Source organism: Carya illinoinensis, chromosome 12, assembly GCF_018687715.1.
Source record: "Carya illinoinensis cultivar Pawnee chromosome 12, C.illinoinensisPawnee_v1, whole genome shotgun sequence".
In the NCBI taxonomy this organism is placed as follows: domain Eukaryota; kingdom Viridiplantae; phylum Streptophyta; class Magnoliopsida; order Fagales; family Juglandaceae; genus Carya; species Carya illinoinensis.
This window is the reverse complement of record NC_056763.1, coordinates 3,327,240-3,343,019: the sequence shown is the minus strand read 5'-3', so window position 1 is coordinate 3,343,019 and position 15,780 is coordinate 3,327,240. Positions and strand designations below refer to the sequence as shown.

The 15,780-nt window shown below is 38.1% G+C and overlaps 1 non-coding gene across 1 annotated transcript; it reads left to right on the top strand.

Moving 5' to 3' along the window:
- The first annotated feature begins 15,673 nt into the window (after positions 1–15,673).
- LOC122290548 lies at positions 15,674–15,780 on the top strand. The gene has a single exon (XR_006236412.1). It is a non-coding gene; the product is annotated as a small nucleolar RNA R71 (small nucleolar RNA).

The window sequence follows — 15,780 nt, the reverse complement described above, 5'->3', positions numbered from 1 at the left end:
CAACATGATGGTCATTGGTTTTGCAAGCGATGGCCTCAACCCACTTTGAAACATAGTCCATAGCCAACAAAATATCAAAAATTCTATGTGCACTCACTTTTGTGGACTCCTTTGTGCACTCCAATGATATGATAGGTTGTGTATTAAAAAAAATTAATCCAGCCAATCATATCAGTGGAGTGCGCAGGAAGTACGCAAAAGTGACTGTATGTAGCATTACTCATAAAATATGTGTTTCCAAAGGAAACTGGAAAAGGTCCCATGAAGTCTATTCCCCAATAATCAAATATTTCTAAAGTAAGAATAGGGGAAAGGGGCATCATGTTTCTTTTGCTAATGGCTCCCAACTTTTGACAAGACTCACATGCTTTACAAAAATTGTAAGCGTCCTTAAACATGGAAGGCCAATAAAAACTGCTTTGCAAAATTTTTGCCACTGTTTTCTTTGCTGAAAAATGACCACCACATGCACCCATATGACAAAATCTCAATATTGAAGAAAACTCATCATCAGGAATGCATCTCTGAATCAATTGGTCCGAACAATATTTGAAAAGATAAGGGTCATCAAAGTATAAATGTTTTGCCTCATATAGAAACCGATGCTTATCTTGATGCTTATCTTGGGTTGACCATTTAGAAGGCATTCGCTCAGTCACCAGATAGTTGACTATGTCAACAAACCAGGGAGCTATATAGATCACAAAGAGCTATTCATCCGGGAAACTATCATTAAGAGGGAGGCTGACATTGGAAGAGGAGGATGATGGCAATCTAGAGAGGTGGTCGACTACCACATTTTCAACTCCTTTCTTGTCCTTAATTTTGATGTTGAACTCTTGAAGTAGTAAAATCCAGCGGATTAAGCATGGTTTGGCATCTTTCTTAGCCAACAAATGCTTCAAAGCAGAATGGTCAGTGAAAATAGTAATGAGAGAACCAAGAATGTAAGCTCAAAATTTATCAAGTGCAAAAACCACTGCAAGCAATTCCTTTTCAGTAGTGGTGTAATTTTTCTGAACATCATTCAAGGTTCTACTGGAATAATAAATCACATAAGGTCTATTACCCACATGCTGACCCAACACAGTACCCAACGCATAATCACTTGCATCATTCATAACTTCAAAAGGAATGTCCCACTGCGGGGGTTGCATAATGGGGGCGGTGGTAAGCAATTCTTTAAGGGTATCAAAAGCTTTTTGGCACTCATTAGTCCAAACAAATTCAATGTCATTTTGTAAAAGAGTGCACAAAGGTTTTGCAATAGAACTGAACCCTTAAATAAACCGCCTATAAAAGCCAGCATGGCCAAGAAAAGAACGAATATCTTTAACTGTCCTAGGGATAGGAAGTTTAGAGATTAATTCAATTTTTGCCTTGTCGACCTTTATACCTTCTGAGGAAACAATATGTCCCAAGACAATGCCCTGAGTAACCATAAATTGGCATTTCTCCCAATTAAGTAAAATATTTTTTTTCCTCACACCTCTGAAGAACACGTGCCAAATTATACAAACAATTTTCAAAAGATTTCCCAAAAACAGAGAAGTCATCCATGAATATTTCACAAATATCTTCAATCATGTCAGAAAAAATACTCATCATGCATCTTTGGAAAGTGGCTGGGGCATTACATAAACCAAAATGCATTCTGGTAAAAGCAAATGTGCCAAAAGGACAAGTGAAAGTGATTTTCTCCTGATCCTCAAGCGCCACAGCGATTTGATAATAACCAGAGTTTCCATCCAAGAAACAATAATATGGATTACCAACCACTCTTTCTAAAATTTGATCCAAAAATGGTAAGGGAAAATGATCCTTCCTACTGACTGAGTTAAGTTTTCTATAATCAATGCACATTCTCCAGCCAGTAACCATTCTAGTTGGAATCAACTCATTTTTATCATTTTTAACAATAGTCAAACCAGATTGTTTTGGTACCACTTGAGTTGGGCTTACCCACTTACTATCTAAGATGGGGTAGATGATACCCACTGCAAGCAATTTGAGCATTTCCTTTTTGAAAACCTCCTTCATGGTGGGGTTGAGCCTACGTTGAACATCTCTAACTAGTCGGGCATCGTCCTCCAGGTGGATTTTATGAGTGCAGAAGGTAGTATCAATTCCTTTGATGTCAGCTATGGTCTATCCAATTGCGCCTCAATGCCTCCTTAACACTTCAATCAAAAGGCCTTCCTCTTTCTGATTTAATTTTGAAGAGATCACCACAGGGAATGTGCCTTCTTCAGGGCCAAGGAATGCATATTTTAAATCCTCATGAAGTGGTTTCAGTTCCAACTGGGGAATTTCTTCCTCTGAAGATTTAAATATGTCTACTGGAGGTAGAACCTCAAATTGGGGTTGCCATCTTACACTTGTGGCTCGTACCTCTAGTGGTGAAGAAAAATCTGCAACACAATCTAACACCTCAAGAAAATTTTCATTAGCATGGTCAGTTTCCTCATTAAGCAAAACTTCAGAGGTTTGAAAAATATACTCATCATCTGAAAATGGAAGGGTTGAGCAAATGATTTCTGTTGGTGTCAAACCCTCCACAGCATTCAAGTCACTTATGTCGTCAAAGTGGTCCGGCATTTTGCATGCATTGAAAACATTTAACTCAAGTGCCATGTTCCTAAAAGTGAGTTTTAGGATGCCACTTCTACAATTGATCAAAGCATATGACGTAGCTAGAAATGGCCTTCCAAGGATGACAGGAGCTTGAGAACTATTGGCACTTGACTGATGCATATCCAAAATCACAAAGTCAACTGGATAATAAAACCTATCAACTTGCACAAGCACATCTTCCACAACTCCTCTTGGCTTTTTAATTGATCTATTAGCTAATTGGAGCATCATTGTGGTCGCCTTCAATTCTCCCAAACCAAGTTGCTCATAGAGTGAGTATGGCAATAAATTCACATTACTGCCCAAATCCAACAAAGCTCTAGCAATTCAGGATTCACCAATCTTGATGGAAATTGTAGGGGAGCCTGGATCTCTATTCTTTGGAGGAGTTTCATGCTGAATTATTGCACACACTTGTTCCGTTAGAAAGGCCTTTTTTTTTTTTTACATTCAATCGCCTTTTTACTATGCATAGTTCCTTCAAGAACTTGGCATAAGAGGGAATTTGCTGAATGGCCTCCAATAACGGAATGTTGATTTTTACTTGCTTGAACACCTTCAAAATTTCTTTTTGTTGTCTACTCTTGGTAGTCGACAATAATCTCTGAGGATATGGTACCGCAGACACATATTTCTTCTTCAAATCCTCAATTTCCTGACCCGTAGGCTCATTCCCTTTTTGTTGGTTTCCACTTGAGTCAACTTGTGCCTTGGGTTGTTCCATTGCATTTTCTAAGACCTTGGTACACTGTTTAGAATCACAATCATCTTCAACTGATGACCTTGGTTTGGTTTGTTCAAGAATATCTGGTCGCTCAATCTGCTTACCACTCCTAAGTGTGATCACTGCTTTCACAGGTTTAAGGTCTTCATTATCAACTGAATGCACTTGGGATTGCTTGTACACTTGTGGGTTGGGCTGAGCTTGAGCCGAAAATTTACCCTTATCCAAGGTGTTTAGAGTAGTCGTTATTTTGCTAAGGGTTCCTCTGATTTCATTGATAGCTTGAGAATTCTGAGTTTTGGTTGAATTTTGGCTTAGTATAAATTGCTGAAATGTGGCAGCCATTTGAGCAACTGTATCATCCAGTGACTTCTTAGGAGGCTAGAAAGGCTGCTGATACTAAGTCATGGGAAACTGCTGAAAGTTACTTTGAGGGAGTGCAATTGTTTGACTTGATTGTCCTTGGTCATGTCTCCATGAAAAATTAGGGTGGTTTTGCCATGCTGGAGTATAGGTGTTTGACATTGGTGGGTTCTGAGGTCGACTCACCCAATTCACACCTTGAGGTTGTTCTACGTCACCATTCTGATACATTGGTAAAGCAGGGCACTCCAAAGTTTTGTGACTAGTATCAGCACAAAGAGCACACACTTCGTGAACCTTATTCACTGCTTTCTCTTTTGACAATTCCATGACTTCCAACCTTCTACTAATGGCAGCTAACCATGCCTGAACATCAATATCATCTTTTAATTCATGCCTCCCTCCACCACCTATTGCTCTCAATGGTTGAGTTGCACTTGGTTTTCTATCGACCCTTGTATTCCACTATTGAGCATTCTCGGCCAAATAACTAAGGAAACCAAGAGCATTTTCGGGCTCTTTATCGAAAAATTCCCCAGTGCACATGGCATGAACAAATTGCTTCAACTCTGGGGTCAAAGCAGTGTAGAAGTAATTCACTAATCGCCATGACTCGAACCCATGATAAGGACATATGTTGACCAACTCTTTGAATCTTTCCCAGCTTGAATGGAAGGTCTCATCTGCTCTCTGCATGAATTGACTGATTTGTTCCTACAAAGATTGAGTTCTCTGTAAGGGAAAATACTTGTGTAAGAACTCTTTTTCCATGTCAGACCAACTAGCAATGGAGTTGGGCCTAAGAGAATTAAACCACGCCTTAGCTTTGTCTTTTAATGAAAAAGGAAAAAGACACAGTCTAATCATCTCATCAGTGACGGCCCTATGCATGAATGTTGTGCAAACAAGTTCAAAATCAGTTAAATACTGATATGGATTTTCATATTCCATCCCATGAAATTGGGGTATCACAGACATCATGCCATGTTTGATATTAAAATTATGTGCATGCTCAGGAAGATGATGCAAGATGGTTGTGTAGTTCGTGTGGGTTGTAGATAATCCTTTAGTTTCCTAGGAGCTTGTTCAGCCATGTTATCAAAGAAAGGATTTTCTAAATCAGTCTCAAAATCAGAGTCAAAACTAGAATCCAACTCAATACTTGGCACACTACTATTAGAACTATGATTCACGCGATACAGCCTTCTTGTGTCATCTCTAGCCCACGACATTAAACATAAGTGCCACTAATATGTAATGGTTTTAACAACTAGAGAAGAAAATAAATTGAAAAAAAAAAGGTATCTAACAACTAAATGCCAAACAAGAGAAAAGAAAAGAAAAGAAAAAGCAAAATCAAAGTTACGGAAATAAGCTAACGAAAGAATAACAAATGAATTTGAATTAAACTAGCCGTTCCCAGGCAACGGCACCAAAAAACTTGACTCAATTTAAAAATTGTTTTAGAATTGTTCCCAAGTATAAGAGTTGTCAAGTAGTAATAGGGAAGTCCCTAAGTCATTACCTCAAGAAACAATTAGTTTAAAATGCAAATTCATTCACTATCGAAATTAAAATAAAATTATTAACTAAGGCTATCCACGATGATATTTACAATAAGAATTGATTTTTTGTGAACATTATAAAAAATGCCTCATTTCCTTTTTGCATGAGATGGTGAATGAGTGCTAAAAATATGCAAGAAAAATAAGTAAAATAAACTGTTGACATGAGTGGAGAGTAGGAAATATTTAGTTAGCATGTAATAATTTTCGCTCTAATTCACCTTGACGTTACTTCAATTGCTTCCATACATTAAATGGATTCGTGAACTTGCATTGATTAAATTATGATTATCCTCACTTAAGAAGCTAAACCACATTCATCAACGTCATCTAATCCAATATTTCGAAGCACTAAAAGGAAGTTCACGAAATTTACGTTCTAAGGGACATTTTATCAAACACCATGTATGCCAACCAAAAAGCCACTATTTTCCATCCAATAGAGTTCAATCTAAACCAGAAAAAATTACGCTACTTAGACTAATCAACTTCAATAAAGATAATCTAACATAAGTATCCAAACAATCCTAAGCAACCAACATAAATCAAGCAAGAGTGGCGTGAGGATGACTGAAAATTACAAAAAAGAATCACATACGAATGAAAATAAATTCAGACGTGATAGCTACTGAAAGTATTTGGTTGAATTGAAAATAAACTGAATGAGAACAATTTAATGTAGATGAAATTTAAATAAAAGCTTGAATCAAACACAAAGAAAGGGAAATGTAAAAGCTGAAAACATGGAAAGGAGAAAAAAATGGGTTTCAGAGTCTCCAGAATTCTCCAGCAAGAAACCAACTGTTTTTCTCCCCCTCCTGCGTTTTCTCCCATCTTTGAGGTAAAAAAAGAGTTGTTTTTCCATACACTCAGACCAAAACACCAAAAATGGCTGCACTGCAGGCGTAACTTTGTGTAACCGAGACACTTTTCTATTGGCAATAGCTGTATGTCCAAGAAAGGAAAGAAGCTCTGCTGCAACAACATCTCGCGTGAACTAGCATCCATCTAGTGCAAAGATTCGTGTAAGATGTAGCTTTCCATGAAATGTGCTGGTGCAAGATGCGGCTGGACGTGAAGGGTGAAGCTGAGTTTGCTTTTGACGCAGGTGGCCGTGGTCTTCAAGATGATTTCCATGATTTACTCGTTATGCCTTTAGGAGAAGTAAGCATGCTTGTAGTCAAAAGTTGCTCTGCATATTTCCGTGATTGCTCTGCATATTTTCATGATTTGCGTGTTGTGCTTTTAGGAGAGCTGGGTCCATTTTGAAGATAAGGGAAAAAGCATTGCTTTTCGTTTGACGCAGGTGCTTGAAGACCACTTGAAGATAGACTTACGTGTAGTGCTTTTGGAAAGAAAAGTCAAGGTGGGTCCACTTTGAAGATAAGCATGCATGTAGAGCCAAAAAGCTACCTCCTCTTGCATATTACCGTGTGATACATTGTTGTGCTTTAGTTGAAGAAAGAGTCAAGGTGGGTCCTGAAAATAAGCCAGACTCCTTCATGTGGTAGTGTGCTTTTGCTTGCTTTTGACGCATGTTGAAGGATAAGCTTGTAGAGTAAGTCCAAAGTGCTTTTCTGTGGGGTCCAGTTTGAAGACTGGTCCAATGTGCATGTGCACTTGAAGACAAACCAATGTCCACTTTTCCATGCGAGTCCAAGTTGTTTTTCCATGTGATTGGTTGCATGTAATGCTAAACGGTGTGAGTTCCTTCTTCTGTGTGGAAATTTCTGCACGGCTCACCTGCACATGTGCACAACGATTAACTTTCTCAATTTCATGTAATAAATTAGAGATTAAGATCATAAAATTAGGTTGTTATCAATTGAGTTAGAATTTATTTATTGAGGCCAAATCCATTCAATTACTAGTAAGAAAAGTGTGATTGACTCAAATTTAAGTGTAAAATAATCACAATATTATAGCTCAATCAATACCAATGGAAGAAAGTCCAAAATGTCTTTGAAAAGGTAGCATAAAGGAAGCCACAGTTCGTTGGAAAACATGGAGGAGTACAATGTGAACTTCTTGGCAAAGCCATTTGAGCCGACGGCCCCTTGGCGAGCCCCTGGGACCTCTAAATCTATGGAGTCAAGCACTCTAAAAGAAGACTTCATTGGCCTCAGCTCCATAGGAGAAACGACCGAGAACCATTGGTACCCCTCGAAGAACTAGGAGTTTCCCCAAACCTTGGAAGGATCTAGTCCCCCTAGAACCCTGAGTGGCCCCTCAAGATGGGATGAGCGCAAATCCTAGGATGAGAAACGAGAGGTTTTCTTGGGTGATATTGAAGAGAGAAGGGGGAAGACTTAGGGATTCTTGAAGGATGAAGGAAGTCAGGGGACAAAAGGGTTGGGAACTCTTGAAGAAAGAGATAGGACTGAGAGAAATACAAAAGAAGGAGACGAAGGAGGGGACTTGAGTTTAAATAAAGGCCTGTACAGATTCAACTACCCTAGACAAGGGAGTGACAAGTACTACTGGAGAAGGGAGTAGACCCCATGATTTTTGCTGCACAAGGGAGCGTGGGATCAAGCCATCACACGCAACCACAGACATGGGGAAATGGATAGCCATACGCAAATGGCAACCAAACCGATTGGCATTACAAACTGTTAAGGCATCAGGAAAAAAAAATGTAATAAGAGAATGAGGAAATTTCCACCAAACATGTGCTGTAGGAGTTTGTAGGATAACTAGAATGGCTGTTTACAAGCCCTACCAAGCTGGCCTCACTCATCCCAAAAGGGCCAGTGACCGAAGCATAGTTGGCCCAATCAAGTTAAAAGGAAGGAGGCATAGGGCCAGGTGGGAAGTGAGTTAATGTGGAAAGATGGGATGACATTCCCATTGACAAGACCCTGCACATGCACGTAGTAGTAGAGCCACGTCATTTTAAGGGGTCAGATATGGAATGTGGACAAAGATCTCGGTGAGGACCCCTGTCCTAGACATAAAGCATAGAATGTGGTTGCACTCATCAATCTAACATTTAGGACATGAGCTAAGGGACCCACACCACATTAAAGGTAATGACATGGTACCCAGTATGGAAGATAGGCACATCTAACACAGGATACGGGCACCATCTCAATAGAAGGTATAAAAGCCAAATTCCAGGTTAGAATATGACTTACATTCTCTCATATACTAAAATTCTATCCAAGGATCAAACGATTGACTTAGGCAAAGGAGGCGTATCACCACCCCTCGGGCCCTTACTTTTCTTGTATCGCAAGAGTATCAAGCTCGATGACTGGTATACAGAACACGTCGTTAACAAGTAGATTACACTATTGGAGGCATAAATTGGAGAGTAGACTCATTCTAAGGTAGATAGTTTTAAGGTTACTAGCGTTAAACAAAATAGCCTGTAAGAGTGTGAGATTCATGACATCATTGGAGACACTTGTTTGATAGATAGTAGTATGTGGAGTTTTGGTTTAAACCATCTAGTTGTTTTACAATTTTTTTTTTATTGGATATTGGATAATTGTTTTTTGGTCTTACATTGGCACCAAAGTACGAAAGATGCACTTCACCAACCTATCCACCTAGTATGCAAACCGTATAATTCAATCCATTGCTTCACCAACGAGGCTTCGTTTGCTATTCCCATCAGAGCACTCTCATTGGCTTGCAAAGTCCAACTTTAGCTAAAGTTTAGCTAACATGCCCCTTAAAACCCCTACATTAGATTAGGCATTGGTATATAAATTTGGATATTAACTATAGTAACTCAAGAAATATGCTGAACTACAGTAACTTAAGCAAACACTATTATATTTATTTCTCACTCCTTTCAAATTCGCGGGAAACCCTCCCACTATTGGAAACCCTCCCATTTTGTCACTCCAACCTTCTTTGCCATTCTCACTCCCACTCCTATAACTCTCTCTCTCACTCCCATAACTCTCCCATTTCTGATTGAGAAACCTAAGAAATCCCTCTTCCCATTTTTATTCTCACTCCCGAAACCCCTTGTGACCACTACCAAACCATCTTCACCACACCCTCTCCACGACTGAGCCCCCTTGCAGCCTCAATAGCAGCTCTCCCCCTCGACGTCAACTTGCTTGTTAATGTATGTACTTTATCCCTTCTCCTAACTCTCTCATAGTTTCTGTCATCGTTTGCTCTTATTGTTGTGATTTGTAAAATTTCTCTTACTAGCATAGTTATGGTTGTGATTTGGAAAATTTTTCTTGATTATTTTCCATATCACTGCTTTGCCATTGCAAGCCAACAAAGTGCTTATAGTAGTACCATTAATTAGAGTTAGGCAACATTCTTACAACTCCATAGAAAAAAGTAACATTCTTACAACATTCTTAAAAGCTGTAAATATTACCTTTAGAGGAAAGAAAGATATTGAAACAAAGTAAGGTAAGCATATTTAGATGCCAAACCAGAAATTAATATCATGGAACCAAAACAAAACCAATTTTAGGACTAAACAACACACCAAGGCATCATTTAAAATAGAATTGGTCCTAATTGGATTGTAGCATCACACCAAATCTCATCATAAAATCTTATACCAATTCCATTCAAAAGAAAGAAACATACTTGGATTGCCTCACAGTAGACAAATGCTATTTCTATTATTTATGCAAACTTCAATACAACACTAATAGCAGCAACCTCGAGAGTTTGATGATGATAATATTCTAATAGCAGTAACTACAAGAATTTATAAAGGATTACACACAATATATGAATTCATTATAGCACCAACTAAAGGTATAAGATTACACATAATATGATGATAATACAACACTAATCGCAACAACTACAAGAAATTATAAAGGATTACACACAACATATGAATTTATTATCAATTAAAGATAAAATAGAGCATCAGTCCCCCAATACAGCATCAGCCCTTTATCCTCTGTTTGGTTACAAAGAAAACTAAACAATGATAAATAAAGGCTCATATGATAAATAAAGTCATGGTTATTTTAATTTATTTTAGGAAAGGTTTCCTAAGCTTTGTGAATAAGAGGTGAATAGATTGTAATTGGATAAAGGCCCTTAGTGAATTTTTACTTTTGGACTTTGAGGATTATTAGATTGAAAGGTTTTGAGGAGATGAGATGAGGAGAAGCCCAATGGGACTTATATGGGTTTCGGCCATGCTAGGGTAGGAAGGCCCAAAACCTAGGGAAAATGTAAGGTGAGACACTTGTCCTACATGCATAAGGTTCTAGAAGGTTGAGTGGTAGATGATGTCACCTAGAACTAGGGCTTACACACCACTTTGGATAGGAAAGGCCAAGATTGACACTTGTCAAGCATGTGGAGAGTATGAGATGGACTTTTGGAGTTCCAAGAATATCTTACTTGGGAAGAGGAAGAGGCATGTTCTAGAAGTATGTTGGAAGAGCAAAAGGAGAGAGAGAGAGGCCGGTGGCATGCATGGGGGGAAGGCCAAGGGACTTGTCTTGGGAAGGCAAAATATCACCTAGAGAAGATATAGGGATTTCAACCAAAGCAAGACACACACACACACACACTTTGCCAAGTGGCATCCATGCACACAATGAAAGGTTTTCAAGGAAGATTTGATTTTGTGATTTTACCCTTGAGCCACTAAGTCCATTGAACCTAGACATGAATGGAAGGGCAAATAAGGAAAGTGAGAAGGAGAGAGGGACAGATTGGAGAGGCTACATGCCACCCATGGAGGAGACTTTTGGTTTTCCAAGGTTGATCTAGGGAAGAGGTAAGGACTTTTTGCCTAAGATGCTGACCGGTGCAAAACTGCAAGTGCACAATATCGTAGTTTTATAATAAAGTGATAAGAAGAGTATCGTCCTCAGGGATTGGTACCTTACTTTTGTCAAATACCAAAATTATACTAATCTCAATTTTATCTAGAGGAATCACTAAGATTTTTGTAGTTGCAAATTAAACTAGATCAACTTAAAGAGAAATACGCAAAGGAAATAAAACTGACGATCGAAGATCAAATTAATGGGAAAGAAAACTTCTAGGAAATCGATTTCACCTAATTCTTCACTATGCTTTTCTCATCCAGCTAATTTAATTTAATTCTTTTTGTTCATTAGCAAATCTCTAATTCATCCAACAGCCTCTTTCGATAGTCAATTGGAAATTATTCTTGTTTATCAATTCACACAAGAATATGCAAGTTAAATAATCAAGAAAGCAATAAGACCAATGACTTAATTACTACATAAGTTCATACAAGTCTTTCGATCTCTATACTTACCTATGCTGAAATATTCAAGATCTACCTTATGATTCCCTCTTTCGATAGCAAATCACAAGATTAATTATCATCTAATCAATGGCCAGTTAATTAGAAGCAATAAACTCAGAATAAATCAGATAAACAAAGAGAGAATTGCCTTAAATTAACATTGACAATCAAGCATAGTTCGGAACTAGATTACATCGTTTTCCTAGAATGAATAAAATTTAGCTCATGCTAGAAATGGAATTCAACATAAACGAATTCAGCATAATTTTCCTGAGAAGATTGGAAGAAAATAAACACTGAAAAATACTCCTCGCAGCCGCAACTCTCTTCAAAAACTCAAGGAAATGATTCAATGCTTTTCTCCCGTCTGTGCTCGTGTATGATTCCAGCGTACGTGCAATATTTGGAATTCCCTCTCCAAAAACAGATGAATTGAATCCTTCTAGCTGTGTTTTTCTGTCCCAAAAAGTGTTCTCCAGTGCACACTACGGCCATAGAGTGAAAAATCCATTTTATATGGTGTGACGGCGGAAGACCCTAGATCTATCAAAATACGATGTTCACTAGAGCAGGGTGTCGAGCGCACGTCGAGCGTTCGACTCTGCCTGATTTCGCTCGAGCGGCCAATGTCTCCGCTCGAGCGATCTTTGTTTTCCAGCAACCCGCTCGAGCTCCCTGTCGAGCGGCAGTCTAGCGTTTGAATCTGCCTGAATTCGCTCGAGCGGCCAAAAGCCTCTGCTCGAGCGATCTTGTAAAATCTGCAATACGAAATTTTGCAAGTCATCAAATACCCCCAAACTTACAACTTTGTTTTTCCTCAAACAAAAAGAAAAGCAAATGATAGTTTAGGCAATATCAACTCGACCCCAAAGAGAAGTATCATCACTCACCAAGCTTTTATGAATTTAGATTTCATCACTAGTATCTGACTCTTTTAACATCAAAGATAGCAAGAAAATCAATCAAAAATTTTGCAATTTGTCAAGCAAGAGTTAGGCGTTTACTTCAACCTAAAGCTAAGACCTTGAGTGTGTGTGTGATATAGTCAATTTAACCTCAAACCAACTGCAAACTCAGATAAAAGTAGAACAACCAAAATCAGAAGAATTCTCTTAAAACTTAACCCCATAAGTCCAATTTTCAGAAATCCTCTCCACTAATGTAGTCAATACCAAAATCAGAGATCAAAAGGTCTTTAATAAGGTTGTAATGATAGGCCACAGGGTGAGGGTTAAGAAAGAACTGGATATAGAAAATCAAAGCAAACTGGGAAAATACTTAATGAAAAGAACACTAAAAGAGATACCCACATGATTCAAATCATAGCTCTTTCTTGGCAATATGCTCATACTTGTGGCATTATTGTTGCTGTAATCACTGAAGCAATACCAACAATTCCTTTAACAAAATCTGAGGTGATACATACTCCGCTTAGCGACTTCTTTTTCTTTTGTTTTTTTTTTTTAAAAAAAAAAAACACTATCTTTCTTCTTCTTTCTTCTTCTTTGATCAAACAGAGCAAACATAATACGATTCATCATGAAACCAATTTTCTCTTTTAAATGTACTCTTCACCAAAGTATTTTCTCAAACTATCAAAGGTAGATTCATTGTTTTTCAGGCTTAGAGCGGGCATGATTTATGTAGTTCAAAGAATAAATAAAGGCTTATGAAGGCTCAAGGGGGTTGACTATGGAAACACACCATGTAATGATGGCATAATATTTAGGACGGCTGGGAAAGCTTTTTGGTTATGCCAAAGAAATGCCTAGATCATTTCTCTAATATTTGGTCTCAACTAGGATTTCGTCTCAAGGACCCATCAACGGATTCTAGAGCAAAGCAAAATCAAACTTCCCTCTTTCAATTAATTCAACTTCTTCTCTTCATAAGCAAAATGGAATAAGAGAAAAATGACTATGTGCTCAATTATGTTCAAGGTCAAAGATTTAAACCAAAGTACCCACAAAACTCCACTTGACATAAAAGAAATTTTTGAAAATTTTTCTCAAAACCATCTTCAATCACAAATTTCAGAGTCATAGAGAATTCAATCTTACTCTAATGCATGCTTGGTAAGAGAATCAGACAACCCATCAACAACCCAAGACTTAGAAAACAAGAGGATCAAATGACTATAGGAGTTTACACCTCCAAACTTAAACTAAACAATGTCCTCATTGTAATGCAAAAGTAAAAAGGATTGAAGAAATAAAAGAACTTCCCTGGTTTCATGGTGAATCTTCCGTAGATTATAATTTTTTAGCTCTTTATTCATGCTAAATAAATCTGCATCAAAAACCAAATTATTAAAACTAAATAAATAAAGATAATAAAATAAATGAAAGAAAGATCTATGGGTTGCCTCCCATAAGCGCTTGTTTTAAAGTCTACAGCCAGACTTTTCAATCTTCATCAATCGGGATCTCCCAGAGGAATAAGTGTACAGTTTCTCTCCACTTCATTGCTAAGTGATGTATCCTGCTGCAATGATCGTTCTAGGTGATCGGATGACATATCTTCTTGAAAGGCCTCTTCTACACATTGCTTAATGACATCAACCCGGAAGCAAGTACTTGGATCTTCTGGGAATTTCATGGCTTGGTAGATGTTGAACATAACTTCTTCCTTGTTTACTCTCAATGTTAATTCACCCTTTTGAACATCAATCAAAGCTCTTCCCGTAGTCAAGAATGGTCGACCAAGAATTAGTGGGACATCTTCATCTTCCTCCATATCTAACACCACAAAATCAGCAGGAAAAATGAATTTATCCACCTTTACCAATACGTCTTCTATGATTCCACGTGGATACTTGATGGACCGATCCGCTAGTTGCAAAGAAATTGTTGTATGCTTCATCTCTCCAAGTCCTAATTTCCTGCAAATAGAAAGTGGCATAAGATTAATGCTAGCACCAAGATCACATAAAACTCTATCAAAAAATGAATCTCCAATAGTGCAAGGCAAAGTGAAACTCCCCGGATCTTTTAATTTTTGAGGCAATTTCTTTTGAAGAATGGCACTGCATTCTTCAGAAAGTTTCACTGTTTCAAACTCCTACAACCTTCTCTTCTTGGAAATGATGTCCTTCAGAAATTTGACATAATTTGGTATTTGTTCCAAGGCATCTGCAAAAGGAATATTAATGTGAATTTTCTTAAAAATATCCAAAAATTTAGAAAATTGTTTATCTAATTTTTGCTTTTGAAAACGTTGAGGGTAAGGAAGTGGAGGAGCGAGAATAGGAGGATTATCAGGAAATGAAATTGCTGGAGGCAAGTCGGTCTCCTCTAGTGTATCATTGACAATCTCCTCTTATTCTACTTGATCTTTGCTTTGGCCATTGTTCGCAGCGGTAGGGGTGGACTTGCTCTCCTTTAATGGTGACCTCTCAATTTCTTTTCCACTCCTAGTGTGATGGCCTTGCATTGTTCCTTTGGATTCACTTCAGTGTTGCTAAGAAAAGCTCCTCTTTGTTGGGCATTGATGGTAGTGGCTAGTTGCCCAATTTGCACTTCAATATTCTTTATAGCAGCTCCCATATTGCTACAATGAGTCTCAATGTTGTCTAACTGTGAATCAGTCTTTTTAAACCTTGCATTGGTCTCTTGAACAAAGGAAACCATGGCATCCTCAAGTGACATCTTCTTCTTGCTTGGTTGGCTATCAAATCCTGGAGGAGGTTGAGGTTGCAACACATTTTTCGTATTTCCATATGAAAAATTCTCATGATTTCTAAGCCCTGGATGGTAGTAATTTGGCATAGGATTACCACGATAGTTGTAGTTCCGATTGTTGATGTATTGAACTTGTTCTTGACTTGCTTCATTACTTGGAACTATCATACTTGTAGATGCAACATATTTAGTATTTTGTGGTATCCTTTGTGTTGTCAAGGCTGAAATCTGATGAGATAGAGTAGCTACTTGAGCTGAAAGGGCTGCTATCGGCTCCAAGTCATGAATTCCAGCAACCTTCTTAGCCAAAGTCCTCTCAGTTGGCCATTGATAGTTGTTTGAGGCCATTTCTTCCAAAAGGGCAGTAGCACCCTCAGCTGTCTTCGACATTAAAGTTCTACCAGAAGCAGCATCAACTATAGTTCGAGTTTGCCTATTTAACCCATTATAGAACATCTGAACTTGCAACCAATCTGGCAATCCATGTTGTGGGCAACGTCGAACCAAGTCTTTATACCTCTCCCACACTTCATAGAGTGACTCAAAATCATTTTGCTTGAACTGGCCAATCTCACTCCTGAGTTG